The 15,281-nt window shown below is 48.7% G+C and overlaps 1 protein-coding gene across 3 annotated transcripts in view; it reads left to right on the forward strand.

Annotated features, from left to right (window-relative positions):
• Positions 1 to 15,281, forward strand: part of LOC143369846 (LIM/homeobox protein Lhx9-like) — a 103,430-nt gene that overhangs the window by 39,596 nt on the left and 48,553 nt on the right. The gene's annotated exons all lie outside the window — the stretch shown is intronic.

Consider the following 15,281-nt stretch of genomic DNA (forward strand, 5'->3'; position numbering starts at 1 on the left):
GATACTTAATAAGGGGCCTTATCGACCGGCGGTGAAGTTAGATACAGAGGGAACGAGGTATCCACGTCGATATTGGCGGAGATATATCGGGTATTAGCCTGGCCGCGGCTTAACCTCCCCGTGCTGTCCCCGTCGACTGTTACGCGGACAGACGCCCGAGTACATACGCTCGCGGATTATCGCCGCAGATAGAAAGCATCGAACGACCCGCCACTCGTTTTTTCCTTCAACCCTCCTGCCAGATCTAGCTTCGAGTGGTCCTCGGGCGCGTCGATTGTTTCTCTGCTCGAGGGTGTTTGTTGTTTGCTGGCGATGGTATCGAATCGCGCGGGTAACCCGTCACCTTGGCGGGGAGGTGGGCCCTGGGGCCAGAGGATCGGTGCTAACGCGCATGGATCGTAAAACTATCGTCGTAAAAAGACATTTTAAGCAGGAATTTTGATGGAGAGATCAACAGCAGCTTGAGTAGTATGACGCGTCGGATGAATCAACGGGATTGCAAGGTTCGTGCCTGAGGAACGGGTAGCTGGAGTCGTTGCTCGATCGGGTGGCGTCAGAGTTGGGTACGGCAAGCTTTTGTTGAGTGTCTGTTTCGATTCTGTGTATATGTGTCTTAGATAAAGTCTGGATTTGGTGATCATTGAGGTAGATTTATCTAAGCTTATAAGCGGCAAATCTTCATTCCATTTAGTATTTTTCTTCAGAAAATATGAACTCCGGAAGATTAGTTTTACAGTAATGAGTAAACTGTTACCTACTGCAATATGCTTGTATCCGAGGCGATTTCAAGTCAAAATGTTAACGTTTTTAATTAAATAATTAATTCATTTCTGCATATTAATTCTAGTATATATTATTATAATCGGTATTTTAAATTTAAAAACCGGTTTTCGAATTTTACAAATTTATAAATAAAAACCGGGTTTTAAACCCTGTTTTTAAAAACCGACAAACCCTTCGTGAAGGATCGTTGCTCGCTGGGTAGACAAATGATGATGATAACTCAGAAAATGAGCGATACCCCTTACGCGGCGAGGAAAATACAATCGAAGAACATTACGTATACTGTTCAAAGCTGAAAAGTGGATGATTTACCGTTTGGCCTCTCGCACAGCGAAAACACGCCGAAACGACATTCATTCGGTGTCACAAACAGATATAGGATCCCATAAAACGATTGCAAACGAACGTATAACGTAGCACAATGTAATTTATGCAATGATATCAGTCGCATTGGATCGTTTCACGGCTCTATGAAAATGTAGCTTTACATCTGCGAATAATATTACTCACACTGAAAGATTCTTGGCAATAAAACGAGAAGATTTCGTGGAGTACCTTTTTGCCATAAAGTTCCTCCTTCTTCAGTTATTCACAGTCAAAGTTCGATGCGCGCGCATCGCGTTCATATGTCGCGCGCCATTACTCAAGCGACAAGGTGATGCGCGCGCAACGAACTTTGCCAGCGATTTACCAGGCAACGAAGGGGAATTTCGAAAAAAGTTATTCTTCATGATCGTCTCAGTTTTGCCTACAGAATCATTTGTTACAAATCTCCAGGACGTTTCCATTGATCATCCACAATACGATTGCGTCACAGCATAGATGGAAGTTACGCAACACGCTTCGGCGTTTTAAATCCTGCCGCTAAATTTTCACAGTCACGCCAGAATAATTTTTATTGCTCTATCAGTATGGTATTTGATGAAGAGATGCGTACGTCAGCGTGGTTTATGAGCCGAAGCGTTTACGTCCGCCCGTTATCTGGCGTTTCGTTTCAAGGAAATCCAGCAGGCACGTTCGAATGTTCCGCCGCCGGTGGACACCGGGAGGCGCGCGTTCCTCGGAGATGAAAAATGCTCGGAGACGCGTATAGCGGCATTGTGTCGCCAGTAACGTGAAACCTCACGAACCTTACGCTCTCGAGCATAACACGGCGAGCTCGCATAACGCATGGCACGAGTCCCGGGGAAACGAGCGTGATAAACATGTCAGCGTGACTAGACCCCCTGTAGAGTGCCAGGGACCAGCGAGTTTGATGCCCCCTTACCTGTCCCGAGCTACCCTGGCCCCGTGATATCGGGCCCCGCTTTCACGAATTTTTCGGTTTCTCCGGCCTGTTTGCGGAATCCTTTTTTACACCTGTGTCTCGCTTCTTGTTCGCTTCTCGTTCCTCGTTCTCACGGTGGACGGTGTCGTCTTCTTCAACACCTCGCCCGTGCAATCTGGTGCACTCTACTCACACGATTTTGAGAACCCAAGATTTGCTAACCTGTTCCTTGTTCCCGTTACCCTTGTTTCCATAGGTTCAACTGGACAAGCTAGAAAGCGAGGAAGTACTTAACACAATCGTGTATTCATAGTCGAGCTTTTGGCTTCCATCCGTGATGTGGATTGAGCTGTTCCTGAGTTATTGGACTCCCAGTGGATTGTTCATGTGCGACCGGGTGCTCGTGCAAGGTGAAACGTTAATTCGCCGCATTTGTCACAGCAGAAGAGTTAATTATCTCCCCTCCGACAAGGATGGTTAGCGAGCTAAGCGACGACAGATGGTAGCCGTGTCAGCCGTTCCGGCGTTTTCGCCAAAATCACCGAATCATTTCCGGCCGGCGAAGGGGCAAAAATACCCGGGTGCACTCGTCTCGCCTATCATTCTTTCGCACACATAACGACTTTAATCGGTCCTTGAAGAGCAGTCAGGCGCCTGGACCTCTCGTAAATTGCAGTTCTGCCGCGTCGCGACGGTAACGTTTGATTAAAAGCAATTTCGACAGCGCGAGTCACTATTAGCGGCTGCTGCTGGACCAGTTGCGCATCAATCATCGATATTCAAACCGATTTGGCAGCATTACGCGCAACGACAGCGGTAGTCCATTTTGCAAGCGTCCTTTTTCAAACGCAACACTTTTCCCTCTTTTCGAGCACGTCCCATTACCGAAGTATCTGCCATTTAATTATCCAATTTATTCTCTGACTGGATTCCTCTGTGTGTGTGTGTGCGTTTTTTTTTTCACTCTACGCCCGACTTTGGCGATTTAAATAGCGTTCCACCGTCTCCACTACGGTTTTAAGCGCCACGTCGCAAGATAGATGCTTCCGGGAAACGGGGCAGAGTCAGAATTCAGTCAAAGCACGACTATCTGTACGGTCCAGATGTTCGGGAGTCTTCAGTCAATGGCCCGTGAAGCGGGAGACGACGCAGATAAGGCTTAACAACGATTCGCCTCCGAGATAACCGTTGGTCGCCTCTAATCCGCCGAGGAGATGCCCGTGGGGAGTTATTGTTGCTATCTCCTTGGATGCATCGGGAACTCGGAACAGTCTGGTCGGCGGGAGGGTAAAAATATTTGTCGAGGGCTGACGATACGATGCTTGGAATTTTTGTTTTAATATTGTGATCGCATGGTTCCTCCCTCTTCCCTGAGCAGTTTCACTTGAGCGAGCAATACCTTCTCTCGGAATCTAGATACAGTGATACAGATTCGTTATCAGACAGCTAAGATATTTATGAACTTAATTTTCATCCTCCTGCCGCTTTACTCGGTGTATTTTAGTAGCTCCCCTGCAATTTACGAAGCTGTTCCCTCTGATGAATCCATAGAGCGCGACTCAAATGTGCAGTTGAGTTTGTATATCACGGCAGAAATCTGTAGTAAATTTAATTACATTCTAGTTGCCCCGGTGCATAGTTAGACGTCCCAGGGGAAATGTCATCTATCGTTGCTCCTTTCACGAGCGGATGGCTCGCAAAATTGCCGTGCTTACCTGGAAAGATCGATGGTAGATCTCGCAGGTGAAGGAAGGAAAGCCGAAAGGCAAAGGATAATTCGATGTTTGCTCGGTCATTGTCTCCGTTACGGGAGGCTCTATAGAGGCTCGTCGAACGGGGCATCGTGACCTAAGAAAATATTTAGAGACGGCGCCCGACCCGCGCGCGACCCGGCCTACTAATTTTTGGCGAGGAAGAAAGGCGCGAAGTGGATGACGGTGCAGGCTCGATCACGAAAGGTTCGCCGTTTCCCACCTGTTTTCCTAAGATCTCCGCGACGAATCGCGATAAGGCATGACCTTTCGTACGTACGTACGTACGTACGTACTTCCCCTTCTAACTCTCGGAAAAAATCCGACTTGCAGTGATTTTGCAGAAGGACGCCCGCTGCTACGGAGTTACTCGAGGTAACGTCGCGTTAGGAGCGATTAAGGAAGCTGATGGGCTGCCAAAAACGAGGGGATCTAGAGTTTCGTCTAGAGGAGAGCGATAAAACGAGCGGAGGAAAAAAAAAATGATGGTGTGAGCGAAGTGCGCAGTCCTCGAACACGATGTCGTCGCGATAACCTCGGATTTTTTTTCCAGCTCTTCAAGGATCCAAAGCCGCGTACACCGTGTGCTTTCTCCGCACTTAATTTACTGGATCGTAAACGTCGCGGCGCGAGGAGACCGCGGCTTCCCCGGTTACGGAGGATTTTTCGAAAGGAACGACTACATCGGGCAAAAAAGTAACCCAACGCCTATCACACTGACACAATTTCCTCGACGGCCGCGTAGCGACACACAGGGGACACGTGAGTTATTTACTGCGCGTAAATGAAGATATATCGTAGGGAAATCCTTTTTAACGACCGTCCCCTGCTGCCCGTTTCGGCCTGCTCCTCTGAAAACCATTAAAGAACGCGGGCGCGCGTGCACGCCTGGTGGTTCCCTGGCTAGGTGCGCGGTCCACGTGCGCGAAACTCCGGCCAGGGGGTTTAAATCCCACCGGCAATCTATCGATTTGACGGACGTGGCTGGAGTCGCGGCTGCTTTACCTGGTGGGGAGGATCCGTGGCGCTAGTGATGGAGTGGAAGCCACCACATCGCGACTTTGATAATGAAATAGTAAGGGTAGAACCATCAACGCGTAGTTATTGATAGATAGAAGTCATGCTGAGATGTGAACAATGTTGATACTGTGTTTTTCATTTTAATACGAGCTTCTGAGACGCTCTAAATAAGAACATTTGTAAGAGCCCAGAACCGCGGTACCTCGTGGTAACTATAAGTTCGTGTCTGAACGGGTGCGACAAAGAATCGTCTTGTCAAAGAATCGTGCAACAGGCGCAGCCTGTTTCTACCCCAAGAAAAGTAGCGATCTGGATCGCTCGCTCTCGAGACACGACCGCTAAAAATTGGCCAGCTTCCCTCCGCAGAAGCATTCCAGATCGAGTTCCGATCGCCCCGTATCAGTGGTATATATACAAAACCGCCGAGCGAAACGCGACCCCTCCACCTCCTCGTGGGCCCGCGATCGATCATATCGCGGTCCAGTCGACAACGAAGAATTTCCATGGTATCAACGACGTCCGACTGTTAGCGTGGATCTCCAAGGGGCCGCCGAAAGGGAAAGATGATCAGGACAAGCCGTCGTCGCAGCTGTGCCCGCGATGCAGTCGCATAATTTATAGCATCGGCCGGGACGCGAAGCCGAGAGAGAAACGAGAGGGATTCGAGGGGAAGGGGCGCTGCACTCTCCGTGCCGATGAAGAACACGAAGGAACAGAGAGGCGCGGGAAAGAGAATGGGCGAGATGAAGAGAGAGGGCGCGGAGAAGGGAGAGGGGGAGGACAGAGGAACATTAAGATACCGACACTAGCTGGCAAGAGTGACGGGGGAAAGGCGCGGCCGACGAAGAGAGGGACACGAGGGACAAGCATTCTTTATGCGTCTTATCGGGCTTATCAAACGGCCGGTAGTGATGTGACTCTGGCCAACTCTCGATGCCCCTTTTCTCTCTCTCTCTCTCTCTCTCTCTCTCTGTTTCGCCGTGCTTCCAGGCATATTCCTCTCCCCTTTCGCCCCGTTGCTCCTTCCGTCGAGCGTGTTATTTACGAGCATCACCGAAGCGAAGGGCACGGGGGGTCTGGACGAGGACCCGAGAACGTCGTCTTCTTCTTTTGGTCCGCTCTAACTGGTCCACTTGCAGTTTTCGGATGGATTTAAGGCGAATTTCAGGAGTTCAGGGGAGGCTTTCGTGGCCGTGGCTCTGGAAAGGGGTGGAGGATATCTATGATGATATTGTGTTCTTTGAGTTTACTTTAAGCTCATTTTTCGGTTATCCAAAATTAGACATTTACAAGTTTGTGGGCCCACGTAACTAACAATAACCTTTTTATTCAAATTCAGTCGCCTTTATACTCTCGTTTCCCTGTTCCACGAGTGAGCTAGGAAACTGCGGTTCATTCGGTAAAGAAGCCCAGCCTACACTGTTTCTCAAGACGAGACAGCAACAATCCATAAATCAGCTATGGGGGGAGAATGCGCGCCGGTGTCCGGCTCTCTTCATGCACCGTTGGAGTTGGATTATTTATCACACTCGCATCGATGTATCCCCGGGCTGTCGCCGTTAATGCAACTGTCCATACGTTTACATTGTCGAGCATGCCAAAATGCGAATGCCCGCACCTACGTGATCGTGGCCGCTCCTCGCTGGGAAGAAGCGCAACGCTGGCGCATAACCCTCTGCACTCTCGCTCTCTGTCGAGGAGGGCTGTAGCCGTGGCTGGCGTCTGATTGATATACGGACTGTTAAGTGTTTGCAATAACCGACGTTTATATCCACCTCTAATACATCCAGCCATAAATAACCGGCCACTTCGAAGCCTGCACGCGGCACGAAACGGGAGGAGGTAGATTTTGCAGGCCACTTTCGAGGTGAGACGTTGACCAGAACGTTGCCTTTCGGGGAGCTGACAGTCGCGGGGGTTCAGTTGAACCTATTTTAACGCACTCTTAGCGGAATTTCTATCTCCTGTTGTTGGCTTGCTCGCCCACACGAACGGGATTCTGTTTCGGGGCAATTCGAGAATGATAGACCAAGTTGCAGTTCAACATTGCTTCGATTCTTAGGGATATTCCTCCGTACGAACTATGAACTCAATTCAGGGGTAGAAAAATAAGGGGTAATTGTAGGTAAGTTCTTCGCGAATTTTCTCTTCTTGTATTATGCTTCAAGGCTCTACAATACCTCGTTGAAGACGGTCGAAAATTGTTCCAGACATATTTGGTTTCATTTTCCCGTAGCGTCATCTTCAAAGGTGCAATTGATGTCATAAATAAATTAGATGCAGCAATATCCAATTGTGAGTCAGACAATTTCTGCATGTACTCGTTCTGGCTCGATGCTCCATCACAGCCCCACTTCGTGTGCAATATAAGATTTTGCTCTTCCAGTTCCTCAATTTCAGCTTGACTTTTTGTTTCGAAGATCCTTCTCGTTGTGTGGTCAAGTAAGTCTTGCAGACTAACTTGTGCCGATTTCTCGGTAATCATTATGTTAGAAGGGTAGCATTTATTTTTTTATTCTAGTACCTTCTTATAACTGGGAAATATATTGTGGCCAATATCTTGCCTTCCTGTTGCTTTCCTGAGAGTATTGTATTGGTGCTTGGTCAGTTTCATTTGAGTTATTAGTGCCAGAGCAGAATCAGCATCAAAGGCCCTAGTATTAGCTTCCGGAGCAGATGAAGTAGTAGCAGCGTCGATAAGGTCCTGGGAAAACGAGTCTCGGTGCTCGCTTACTTTGTATTTCTTCTCTCGATCACAACAGTCTTCAAAATTTTCCTTGGCCTGCCTTCGCTATGTGCAGATAAATCCACAGCTTCTAAATCGACACTTACTAAATTTACCGCAAAGACACCTTCCAACCAATCGCAGTATTTTTTATAAAACTTCGCTCTAATACGGTGTACTGACCGAAGTCTCAAGTCCAACCGTGGTAAAAATCTTTTATTAATTTCACCCAATATTTTATTAATGTGGTCGTCTTCGAAAACCGAATAATTTTCGTGTAAGAAGTGTTCGAATGATTTATTCGCGTGGAAGAGAACTTCGCAGAGATCTTTGTACGAAACTGCGAAATTATAGGATTTATTAATTTCAGTATACGACTTTCATAATTTAGGGTTTTTTCCAGGTTGGAACCACTGTGCGTTGGTGGGCGCGCTTTGGTTAATTTGCGTGAAATCAGCCGTTTACCCTTGGCACGCTCAGTGTGTCGTCACGCCCTTTTGTGCCCTCGGAGCCATTGAATCCAGTGATCTCTAGGAGGTCCTCCCGAGGGATCCTGGGACACCTGCGATCCTGGGATCCAGGTGTCGGTCACGGCTTGAAATCCTCGAAATTTCCTAAATCCCTGCCCTTAAGCGCCCCCATCGACGCGTCGAAAGCGTTTTGTCATCGGGAGAGCATACCACGGCCTGGTCGGTCACAATGTACCGTCATTAGCAGCTAATAAACGCCGTTAAATAGGATTCGGGGTGAACGAGAGTTGTTGTATTGCAATTTGTCGCCCGGTGATCCGTGCCTTCCATTCAGTGACCAAAGCAGAATGTTTGCAATTGCTCCTTTAACTGTCCACGTTGACAGTGCGCGGAAGTATCGAACAGGAACAGATAGATTTAGTTTCGCGGCTAGTCGCGCTGTTGAAACGAGTTCCTCGGCCCCCTCATGGACAAATCTCAGCGCCATCATCGGATTTTGCCTAACTAATTTGACGTTTTATCAATCACGAGCTGCCAGCTTGCTGTCGTTTTCATTATGCCGCAGGTTACGCGCGGCTTTTTCCAGCTTGATGGATGAATTCTGCAAGTCTGTAACACGAAACTAGGGGCCGAGGGTGGGAGGGCTGCGCGTCGACCCACGTACAGGGGGTTGATCGCATTGTTTATGAGATTTTTATGGAGGCGAAATGTTGGGAAAACGCGCGCCCTCCCGTGATAAGCCGGATAATAAAATGTCGAGCAATCACGGAGGCGTTTTTTTCTCTCTCTGTCGCGGTTGCATAATTAGTGGGTGGTAAGTCTCCTTTTTTCTCACCTGCCGGGATAAGAGAGGTCGTCTTGTGTACGTTACTTCGTTTTTACGAACCTGTTGAACTTACCGTGCCCATAAATTTCCAGCTCGCGACAAATGCACGCTTCCAAGAGGAAGGTTTAGAGAATATGTGATAGTTCTTATTACAAAAGATTACCATTTCCCCGGCGCTTGTACCTACTACTTTCTGCTCCCTCGAAGGTAATATCATGTAAACGGTAATGGCTCGCGTTTTCCCCCGGCTCGTGGCGGCAAATTGGACTCCGTGCCATCTTTTTTTTTTAGCAGAAGGATGAACGTAACGGGTGGCTACTAGCTTTCCGAAGCGTTTCCCACAATAAAGGGCACACGTGAGCTCGTTGCGGGGTGTAGGACGTAGCTTTTTTTACAGGGTATCCCTTACACGTCGGATCGGCTCTCGTCAGCGTCTCGTATTGCTTTACACGGAGGATTAAACCGTCAAACTGTCCAAGCACAACTTGGGCCCAGACACGGCTCATCAGATTTTCCACCTTACTTCACTCTCGCTTCGTCTCGCTACCTCCAGCTCGTAACTCAGCGCTACCGATTGGCATTGATCATTCTCAAAGATCAATTATCTCATTCCGCACGGCTCTCCGCGATCCGCGCAAGATAAAACACACCTTCTCGACCTCCGTCGCCCCGGAGCCATCGACTCGAGACAAGACCAACCGAACCCTGCCCGCTCGACCGAGTCACGAGCCCTCGAGCCCCCCCGAAAAAAAGGGGGCACGGATCGAAGTCGAATTCGCCTCGCCCGAAGGATTAACGCTCGCCAGCGCGTGTACGCGCGAAATCCAGCGGAGCCGGCCGACTGCCTTCCTTTATTTTTCGCCCTTTCTCTCTCCAGGATTACACGGTGCACGATGAAGGAGCACAGCACCGCGAAAGGGAGGAACGAGGAAGGAGCCGAGGCACCTGAGCTTGAGACCGGGCGTGCAGCGCTGCCCGTGCCCCCCTCTCGTCCCATCTTTCTCCCTTGAAGGCGGTCGCTTAGGGTAGCAGCGCCGACGGATATCCTCTTACCGACACGTGGCCTGCACGTGCCCCCTTTGCCGACCAGTCCTGCGAGAGCAGCGCGGAGAGGGTCCTTCGGGGCAACGACGCTCCCCTCCTCTCGCCCCCGTAAGGCTATTAATTAAGCGAGATTCGGGACACGTCAGATTTTTCGAGTCTCTCCACTCGCGCCAAGCCTCGGCCTCCTCTCGCTCCTGCTCGCGAACGGCTTTGAAATTCGGCACGGGGGACGTATTGTCGGTTCCTATTCTCCCCGGTCGAATCCTGCTGCCGAGATCTCGGACCCTGGGTGTCCTATCAAACTGCGATTTTCTTCCGGGGGTCTTTGTAATCATCACTTTGCTATCCCTCGTCTACTGGCGCAGATTATTAGATCCTGTGTAGTTTTATCAGCGGTTTGGAGTTGGAAGAAACAGGAGAATTTTAGAACTGGTTTATTGAATGAACCTGTCAGTCACTGTGTATAAGAATACTTCCTACATATTAGGTTGGCAAGGGTGAAATTTGTAGTTAAGAATATTGAGAACTTTAACAGCTTATTATTTGACAGTGGCTTAATATTTTACCGTTCTGCTTTTTCTCGTCACAAATCTGATCCATTTTTTAATCGAATTGTCACTTGTGATGAAAAATGGATCCAATACTTTGATGAATAAAATAATTCCTTATATTTGTAAGTTATCAACAAACTTTGCCTGTTTTTCTGCAAATTTCATCCTTGACGACCTGATATTTTAATATTTGTGGTACTCGTTAACGGTTAATAGCTTAAATACCCATTTTACATAAAATTCATCAAAATCCCACTGTGCCAATATTCATCAACAGATTTCGCTAAATCGCGCGAAAAATGCGCAACGGAATTACCCAGCGAGTCAACTTGCAACTGCTAAAAACGTTGATCACCGTGACAACAAACATCCCCTCGTTTGTTTGGTTATCCCCGCGGATTAAGGCTAATTCACAGCGGCACGCGGTGCACGCCCACGATCACGAATCTCGGTGTTCTCTCCGCGGCGAAGAACACGTCGAGCAACGCGTCAGAAACTTTCCACCAACAAAAGGGCCATGGACGTCCCCGTGGACTGTCCACTTGGAGGGATCAGAATCGACGAAATCCCGTAATCCCCGCGGTGTCCATTGATCAGCACGCGTTTCCTATACTTTGCAACCGCGCTGGTCACTGTTGGCCGTTCGTGCAAAACGACGATTTCCGTTCCAGGCACAATGGGGGCCCAGGAAAATTTCCCGAATGGGGCCACCGGGCCGAGAAAAGCGTAGGAGCAGGCCTCCTCGAACATTGTAATATCGTTGTCGAGGGCGAGCGTGTAACTGGCCCACGGTGGTCATTCATCGACCTCGACTCTGCTCGCTATACAGGAGAGCCTGGACGCGTGCTTGTGGGCGAGACACGAACCCCGACAATGCCGACAATGCGCACGGGGTGTACCGTTTAGGGGTGCGCCCGGGTAGCTTTGTGAAAAACGGCCGCCCCCCCACTCGCTTGAAATTGCCGCATTTCAGGGCCCCCGTGCTGCTCTGCTCTTCTTTGCGATGTCTGTATTACGCGCACCCTCTGCTACCCCCTTGTCCGTTTCCGTCTCTCCTGACTGAGCTTTGTCACTGGGGTGGCTGTTTTCGTCGCCGAGGCTTTCACGGTGGGAGTGAAACTGGTGTCATTTTTTTTTTGTGTTTGGTTCTGGTTTTAAGTTCGATCGTTGCGATCTAACGAGGTTTGTATTGCGAGCGACTCATGCTGGCGGTGTCTTTGATTCTTCCGCTTGTGATTCATCCCCTGGTATTCAGATTGAAAGAGCAGAGGAATTCTCTCCATGCACCAGTTTCCCCAGTGTCTAACTCGCTTTTCAACAAGAAAACGACGCAGCAGAGGGGATGCCGGAAGAGCGCATACAGGAGTCTGCAGCGCGACAGCGGCTTCCGAGCCGAGAAACACGGGTTCCGGGTCAAAGGGTGGAAGGCTTTTCTATTTCGCTGGCGTACCACGTTGTTCTCGGTGAAAACGTACGAGGAAAAGCTTGGTACTCAGTCTCAAGCATTTAATTCCTCCTCTCTAGTCCGTTCTTCGCGTTTTCTTCCGCCTGGAGCGTGCCTGCCTCTGCGGAGAGCAAAGTCACCAGCTGGTTTTGCGCGCGTTGAAATTGTTGCGCTCGCTGCCGCTGATTACATAGCTCCGGAACTCCGCCGTTTGCTGAATGCTGGACGTAAATTGCGGCACACGAGTCAGTGGCGGCGAGCTCGCACGGCGAAAAGCTAAAGAGGTGCACGGGCTGTCGCTGTGCTGATTTCGCTGCTCGGCCAGAAGTTGGTCAAGGTTCGCCGTTGGAGTTTAACGAAGTTCTGCTCAAGAGCTGTTTTAGCTGACGTTAGGAGCGAAACGAGAACCGAGAGCTAAAAGTTGTTCTATTTCGACGTTGCCTTTCATGGGAAGTTATCATTCATCAGTGTGTTCTAAACGGCACAAGCAACTGCTCCAGATTCAAACGTGCCCCTGAACATGGGTCCATCTAAACAACTTCAATGACCCAGAAAATTAACTTGGTTTCATATTTGAAATTAGACTCTAGATGCTGTACTCCAGACCCCTATGAAACACTCGTTACCGCTAAATGCAAATAACGCTCGGCTCGAAACCGACGTTCACCAGCATCCAAAGACATCAGCTACACCATTAAGCGCCGAAAGCGGCACGGTGATCGGTCAATTTATTTCGAAACGCAACAAATAGACCGGCAGGGGACAGAGGAAGCCGGGCCCCGCAACGCTGCCGAGAACAGGGCATTGTGAGCCTATCAATGAACGAACACAAATTTTAACAGTTCATCCGGTTACGTTGATCCCGAAGGTATAAGCGGTTTCACGGCGAGACCCCCGAAACGCAAGGTTTTGCGCTCTTCCATGGGGCTCTTTCACGGCTATCCGGCTCGAGTCCCCGCTCGTGGGGGGTTCTCAACGGGCGGGGCCCCATTCTCCATGGGGCGCCGGTGGTTCATTGTACCGTCACTGCGTGTTTAGTACTCACGCGTCAAGTTAACAGCATCCCTCCCCTTCTCACCTTTTTTCATCTCCTCTTTCTCCGTTTTATTTCCCATTTCTATACGTATATCGAGCGATCTGTTTCCCTCGCCCCGCGGCCAAGCTCTTCGCGGCGACGATTTTCTTAGACCTCGGAGCCGCGAATGGTCGCCAACTGTTTCTTTGCACCGTTACGTTTGCATGTTTTTCTGTTACTCGGCCGAGATTGCGAAATTCTCACTCGGCTCGGATCATCGGCCAGCTCTGCTTCGATCATTTAGCGAAGGATCGGGTGAAGTGGATTTTAGGAGTGTAATTGAAACGTGGCACAGTGGGGAAATTTCGCGATTTTATGGCCAAAACCACAAAAATAAATTTTTCAATTCGACAAAATAAATGTAAATGTCAATTGAAGAAATAATATGAGTATCAAATGCCACCAATTTTACTGTTAAATGTTTTAATACAAAGCTCGTATAGACTCGCAAATGTTTATGTTCATGTGAGGTTAGACCGATCGCAAAGAATTCATCCAGATTTTCAAGTTGCTTCAAACACTTATATTGTGTTATCCAAAGATCTGAAAATAATTTCAAGGCATGGATTCAATTCCGGGTGGCGCGTAAGATATCTTTTTGTCGTCAAAATAATTATGTTTCGGTTTTTAATACGTAATTTATACTATTTTTAAAGTAGTGTTTTAGAAATAACCTTTTCATATAAGAATCAATTTTCAATACATAAAATAGTTATCAATCCCATAATATCGTGCAATGATTTTCATATATTAGAATTATATATATTAAAAATAAGTTTTGAGGTTTTGACCACGAAAATGGATATACTTATTTTCAATAGCATACGCAGTATTTTATATATGTTTTAACTTTCCTTGAAAATGATCTACACCAAGATCGAAACGTCGGAAACTAATCTATATAATTAATTAATTGCAAAATAGCTGTATTATTTTAATTTATTAAAATAATAATTGTTTTAATCTGACCAATCCATTGGCGCCAATACCATTGTAGGAAATGGATATAGTTCTTCAATTGACATTTGCATTAAATTTGTAAAATTCGAAATTTTCATTTCTGTATTTTTGGCCATAAAATCGCAAAATTTCCCCACTGTGCGTGGGGGATAACTGTGGCATTCCCAAAGACTTGGGACTGTGCGACACGTCCCCGTCGATCCTCCTGGACACCACTCCACTGGGATGACAGTAACTCACCTTCGAGCAGCGCGCCGCGGTACCTTAAATCAGCATGGTACCTGAATCACTATCACCTCGCGCGATTGGTGGATGATTACCACGTGGAGAGCAGCCGTAAAACCCAGGCGACGTCTGAAGACACCCAGAGGGAGATAGTCCCGAGGAAGCGGGGTAATCGTCCTCGATAAAGGAGGATCCCGAGCGTGATCGCGCAAACTCCCCTCTGGCTACCGTTCCACGATCTTCTATCGACGATCGATCTCGCCGTAAAATCTGAACATACAGCCCCGAGGAATCAAAGCGGGCAACGCGACAGCACGGTCCACGGGCCGACATCTCCGCTTCGTCGACGTGTTTTTCTGCATTCCTCGCGCAGCCCCCACCCTCCCCCCTGTAAACACTGGATTTTAATCGCACCACGGAGCTGGGACATGCCACGATGGGTCAGAGGAGATGTTTTCACGGATTCCATCATTCGACGGCGTTATCGAAGCGAGCAGCAGGGCCGACGGTTTCCGTCTACGTTGCAAACGAAACCGGTTCCTTTTTATGACGGAATATCGGACGGTCGTCGTTCTGTTTCACCTGGTCGTCTCCTCTCGCCTCGTCCTTCTCCCTTCTGCGCTACACTAGCCATCTTCCTCTCCGTTCAGTTCCTCGCCGAGACCTGTCGTTTTTTTTTTCACCTCGCAGGAGACGCAACACCGGGAACAGGAGGAAGGAAGCGGTGGGCGCGTTACGCTCGAGCCACGGCTACAGGGGAAAAAGGACGAGCACCCCTTTTTGTTGCGCTTTTGTCCAGGATTGGCCGCGGTCTCCCAGAGTGGATCGAGGTTAGGAGATCCACGGGTGAATCGAGAGTGCTGCTGGTGCAGGATCCAGGGGAAATCGAGTGGCCGGAGACGAACATCGGGAAGTAGTATGTTGGTCCTGGAAATTCCTCGAATCATAATCCAACTTCCTAAACTCCATTGTCATTGTGTCTTGAATTCAACTTCGCGTCCGCAAGAGTGAACGCGGCAGAGTCTCGAAAAAGGCAACGTAAGGGAACGCAAGAGGAAGAGGAGAATGTAAACCTTAACCTGCAGACCCAGTGAAAAAGGAAGAAAAAAGGAAACCGCGCTCGGTCGAACGTCCTACAAT

This window comes from Andrena cerasifolii, chromosome 6, assembly GCF_050908995.1.
Source record: "Andrena cerasifolii isolate SP2316 chromosome 6, iyAndCera1_principal, whole genome shotgun sequence".
Taxonomy (NCBI): domain Eukaryota; kingdom Metazoa; phylum Arthropoda; class Insecta; order Hymenoptera; family Andrenidae; genus Andrena; species Andrena cerasifolii.